This window comes from Argiope bruennichi, chromosome 6 (genome assembly GCF_947563725.1).
Source record: "Argiope bruennichi chromosome 6, qqArgBrue1.1, whole genome shotgun sequence".
Taxonomy (NCBI): Eukaryota; Metazoa; Arthropoda; class Arachnida; order Araneae; family Araneidae; genus Argiope; species Argiope bruennichi.
In genome coordinates this window covers 40,353,658-40,359,693 of record NC_079156.1, presented here as the reverse complement: position 1 = coordinate 40,359,693, position 6,036 = coordinate 40,353,658, and positions in this window count along the sequence as shown.

The following is a 6,036-nucleotide window of genomic DNA, read 5'->3' as shown; positions in this document are numbered from 1 at the left end:
GACCGTTGGATGTGTAGGGCGTTGTTGCATCACCGTTTTGAGGTAAACGAACGGTTGACAAAAAATTGTCTACGCGAGAAGATGCAGAGACCGCAGCCGAGGTTTATACGACGCAATGTAACTTAAGAAAAAATGTGAAAGTTAAATTAAACGTATGTGAGCCGCCATTTTTGGGTATCTATCAGGGTATACTAAACTAAAAAAAAAAAAAAAAAATGTAATATATTCTGATCTCTACTGATGATAAAGATAAATGTTTGTATGTGTGTTGGTGTACTGTAGACAGGACGGTTTGACTTACAAGTACAAATGGGAATGTGCGACTCGGGGCAATTTCTTTGAAATTTTAATTAGAATTTTAATTAATTAAAAATTAAGCTGAATTTTTGCTGTTATCCAAAATAACTTCCGAAAATATTATTGCACAAAAATAAATTTTGCATCATTTCAAAATCTTAAAAATTTTCTTTTTAATGATATCAATTTAATAGTTTACTAAAATTTTTCCTGAATTTTGACAAATTAAAAAAAAATATTGTTTGCCTAATTTCCAACAATATATTACATTGCTTCTCAGAAATTCAAACCGTTTCCCTTATTTCATCAAACACCTAAACATGTAATTTCAATAGTAGTATATATTTTTTTCTGAATTTTGACAATATACGAAAATATTTTTTTTCCTAATTTCTAACAATATCTTACATTGTTGCTTTGAAATTCGTTCTCATTGTTTCATCAAATACTTAATCTCGTGATTTTTCTGAATTTTGGCAATTTTTCGAAAATATTTTTCTGTCTAATTCCTGAATTTAAAGTCATTTTCATTGTTTAATCAAATGAAAAGAATGGTCTTTTTTCATTGTTGAAAACTGAAGAAAGATTATTCAATCTATCATTGTTAATCTTAAAATGTTATCAAAAATTGTATAACAAATAAATAAAAAAAAAAGTGCTGTAACAACAAAAAAAAAAAAAAAAAAGTGAATTATCAAAATTTTTTTTAACAGAAATATTTCATTTAATCATTATAATTTAATATCTAGATTTCTTACAGTAAATAAAAATTGCTCTAAAGTGCTTATTATGAATTAGTATCGTTTTCTGGCAGTATTACGAGCTATCCGCAATTTTTACGTTTCCTTAGTCCGCGTATAATCCGAATTCACTTTATTGTTAAAAGTAAACATCTCTTCCTTTCATCTTTCCTCTCACTCATATTTTGACTAAGTATATGCATCCTGAAGCACGCGAAGGGTTTTTGAATCCGAGAATTAACATTAGATTCATTAGATAATTGTTTTTAATACCCGCTATGACATTATGGGACTGTCTATATCAAAAAAGTTCCTTCACACAATAAGCAGAACTTTATTGAGACAATTAAAATAACACAATTTTAATGTCAGACTGTTTGACGGAAGCACGGCCATGGAAATAAATTAAAAAAATTATCAAAAATCAAATATAACCGAAAATTTCCACAAGATTGACGAATCCCTGAAATTCAGCTAATATTTTAACAAATTAATAAATACTAAAATATTTTAATAAATATTTCTGGCGAACCAACTGGCCACCTGAAGCGATTAGTATATAGAATAAAAAAAAAATCAGAAGCAATGAACAATTATTTTATTAAAATACGAACTGAAGTACAGGGATTCTTTGGAAATTTCAGTTTTTACCATTGAAAAAAATTACAATTTTATTAATTGTCTCAAAAATTTCTTTGAAACCTTACCTATACTTAAGTATTTGGGAAACACTTCTTAACCATGCGTCGTAGGTGAAAGAAGTAAAAAATGAAATATATTTAATATTCGCACGTTCCTAAACAACTACTTTTTAAATATTTTATACTAGTCGCAGTTGGCAATCAACTTTTCGCTAAGAATATTGGCTATATTTAATTTCAGTTAAATCGTTTAGATATAATTTCTTATCAATGATTCTATCAAATTGTCAGACATTAAAACTTTGTTATTTTAATTGTCTTATATGTGATCTATTCATTGAGTACATGCATTTTTCTAATGGACACCAACACTATGGCACCCTAAACAATTAAAAACTAAAACGTCCAGTTCATCTATCTTTTAACCTTCACAGTATTGTAACCTCACTTTTTTTAATTCGTTTTGTAAACAATATAGATATTAAAAAAAATTCTTTTTTCTTTAGCTTTCAACAATGGAGGAAAAGCAAGAAATTGAGTATTTGACGAATCAACAAAAACGGTTTGAAACGCAGAGCAACAATGCAATCTACGTATTCTTAGAAATTAAGCTAAAAAAATATTTTTAAATAATTACCAAAATTCAGAAAAAAAATTTGTTCTAATGTTAAATTAGTATCATTGAAAAGATAATTTTTCGAATTTTAAGAAAATGTAAGAACATTTCTGTTTCAATATTTTTTGGAAATTATGGAGGAAAAACCTCAAAATTTCCCCTAATTTTTAATTAATTAAAATTTTAAACAAAAAATTTTTTTTGGAAAATATATATATGCCATGTTTGGGATCTCAAAATCAAACAGTCTAGCATGTAGAGCACCGACACGCGTTTTCTGTATTATATTTATATTATTTATTACACCATAACTCACAAAAGTCTTTCTATCGTTTGTAATTTTATTTTTAATAAATAAATTTTAGAATTCAAAAAAAAATTAAGAATTGTAAAAATATATTTAAAAATAAAAATTAAATAAACATAAGTTTCCGTATTTTAAAATCGTCTGCATCTATTTAATTGTTTATATAATTTTGAAAAATTGATGAAAATTGAAGAAAAAAATCGTACGGATATGAAACTGGTATTACTATAAAGGTAAAATCTTGAATTTTAAGATGGTCTAAAAATATTTTTTGTGGAATAATTTGCTTCTAATGTTTTGCAGAAAAACGGCGAAATTTAGAATAATTCCCAATTAATTGAATATTTAATTACTCTTTGCCCTTTGAAAAATTGATAATATTATTTACCTGGTCTTAAATCAAAATGATACAACGTTTGGTTGAATTAGGCCTTGTTGTTTAGATGAAAATATCGAGTATATAAGCATACAATAATGCTTTTAATTATATTAAGATTTTCAGGAAAAAAATGAGAAGAAATGAGGAGCCATAAACAATAGATCTTATTTTTATTTTTATCATCTTCTCATGTTGATTCGGTTATATTCATAATACAGATTACCAGATTCTGCATAAAATAAAATTTGTGAGGGCAGTTTTTCAAAAACTAACATTTTTGAAAAGTCAGCTATATTTGCCTGATTTTCTTATAAGATTTATTTAATAATAAGCAAAAATTAAATTTAAAAAAAAAACTTGAATATTCTTTCAGTTTTAGAAGAAGAATTTGGGGGAAAAATCGGAATTGTCTCCATATTAAGGACACATTAGAATTGTTTTTCCACACAAAAATGGAGAAAGTGTTGACTTCTCGACTCTCTGTTATATTAACAGGCCTGCAGTGGCCTGATAGTAAAATTTTGATTCGTACCCAGAAAATTGTTTAAAAGTCGATTACATTGAAAAAAACACACAATATAAACGAGCTTACTGTATGCTAAGTCCATAGGGATCAAATGTTATTCTCTGTTATATCGTGGAAGTTTGGAATAATGGATACTGATGCAGATAGTTCCCTCTTCATTTGAGTATCCACCGCCTAAAATATTCGAATGTTAAACTTCAAGTTTTCTGATAAAAATAACCCCTGTATATTGCTTCACTCTTATAATAAACTAATACTATAAAAATAAACAGCTCTTTTGCGCTTAATAGTATTATACACAAAAATTGAATATGCATTTAGACGCTTTCCTTTCGAGCTGTTGGATCTAAAATTAAACAAAAATTTATACCGATTTTTCACAAGCTTAAATATCAAATTTCACTTATCCAAGTGATTGCATATACGTGTCATTACCTTTTATTGGCTTAAGTTGTATATAAGAAAATATATAGCAGACGGTCAATTAATTGATGGACGTGGTCTAAAATTTGATACACATCAATAATTTTGATGAAAAACTATATATTAAATTTCATTCATCCAGCTCTTTGTGGTTTTTAACTATCATGCTCCAATGTACATGGAAGTAATCTAATTAACTAGCTACGCTATTAAGAATTAAACCATCATAAAGTCTGAAGTTTCATTTTATAGTTTTTGAAAAAAAATCTATACAATGTTTAAATTGTTCTTATTTTAATAGATTTTTATTTTAACGCAAAGCAATAGCGTTTCACCTCCCCCCCCTCCTCTTTCTTAATCGGTAGCATACCCTGATACAAACTTAGATGCTTATTTTGTATAACCAACTCAGCAAGTTAAACCAATAAAACTGCTGTTGGGCATTTTTTTTTTTTCATACCAGAATACAATTTGACTAGACTTTGATTCTTGCTTTGGTTATTAGGCTCAATTTTCTTTCCTGTTCCTGGTACATTAACAAATTGGTATTGATACCAATGCCAGATGTTAAATCTGTCAAAATACACTCCGATTGGACTAAAAGTTGAAGTGGAGTTTTGTTCTGGCTATTAGGTTTTATTTTCTTTCCTGTTTCTGTGAGACTGCTAAATTGGTATTAGATTTAATATTTATAGGTGGTACTTCCTCACTTGAAAATGTTTTTTGGTGGTGGTGGTGGGGGGGGGGGGTTGTAGGTCAAAAAAGCGGAGATTCTACATTATAACTTGTGTATCTTTATATCCGCACTTGACCAAGCCACAATAACAGCAAATATTGTTTGCACCTGGTGCGCATATTCTTCATTCGCCCTTTAATGATCTTATATTTTCATAAAAATAAATAAATATTTTCATAGGCAAAGTAAAATTATTATTTTTTTAGTTAAAGAAACAACAAAAAAGTCCCATGCTGAAAATTGTAAAAAGCATTTTCGATTTTAATTTAGACACAAATATTTTACCAATTGAGAAATATGGGTATAAGTAACTCCCAGAATATAATAAGACATTTTACATTCGTGCCGTCGTCAAAAGAAGTGATAGCAAGTATAAATGATAATAGGAGAATCGTATTATCTTTTCACCCGCTTATCATATTTGGGTTTTAAAAATGGTGTAGACGCTCTGATCTTATATCTTTATGACACCCTTTAAGACTAACACCCCATTTCCCATTTTAGCTATTAATACTCCAAAAATCCTACAATTTTAACCAGTGCAGTATAATAATAATAGAGCTCTGCTCAATATAAAGGGCAATTGCACCTCCATATCTCTTTATAATTTCTTTTAAGATGTTGTCTTTTTTCCATCTGTTTTATAGTCATTTTTTTTTTCATTCGAGTTAAAATTTTTATCTGAGATAAAAATGAGAAAAACGCTGCGCTCATTATTATATAAACTAAGGAAACTGAAATATTTTCTTAGGGATACATTCAGTGATGGATTTCCAATTAGGCGGCTGCTCAGGGCCATTCAGCCAACGGAGTTCCGCTGATAGGACGATTAAAAATATTATTAGACTAATTACCTAATAAATAAATTAGTAAAAAATAAAATTATATCAGTTTTAATAGTATTTGAGCAACAGTTTGCTGTTACATTGAATCATTAAATTAGTTAATATAAATCATTCATTTAACTCACTCTGTTATATAATATTTAACGGGCCCTGCAAAATAATTATATTTACTATTATATTTGTTTGAAGTTCAACAATCTACAATAATTAATCTTACTTAAAATCTACAATAATTATCAAATGTTTTATTTGTAATTAAGGAAATCATTAATTATGAATTATGTTTTCTCTTAATCTTAAAAAATTAGCTAATATTTATGGTTTATATTTCAAGAATATCATAATTTTAGACATTTTTTAAGCACACATATTAAAAAAAAAAAAAAAAAAAAAGATAAAAATGTATGATTTTACAAAGTTACTAAAATACAAATAATTAAGCCGAAATAAATCAATAACGTGTTTCGTAATTTAAAAGTGCTGTTGTTGTTTCTTATGTCACTTGCGTCTCTTGGTTCAGTAGCGC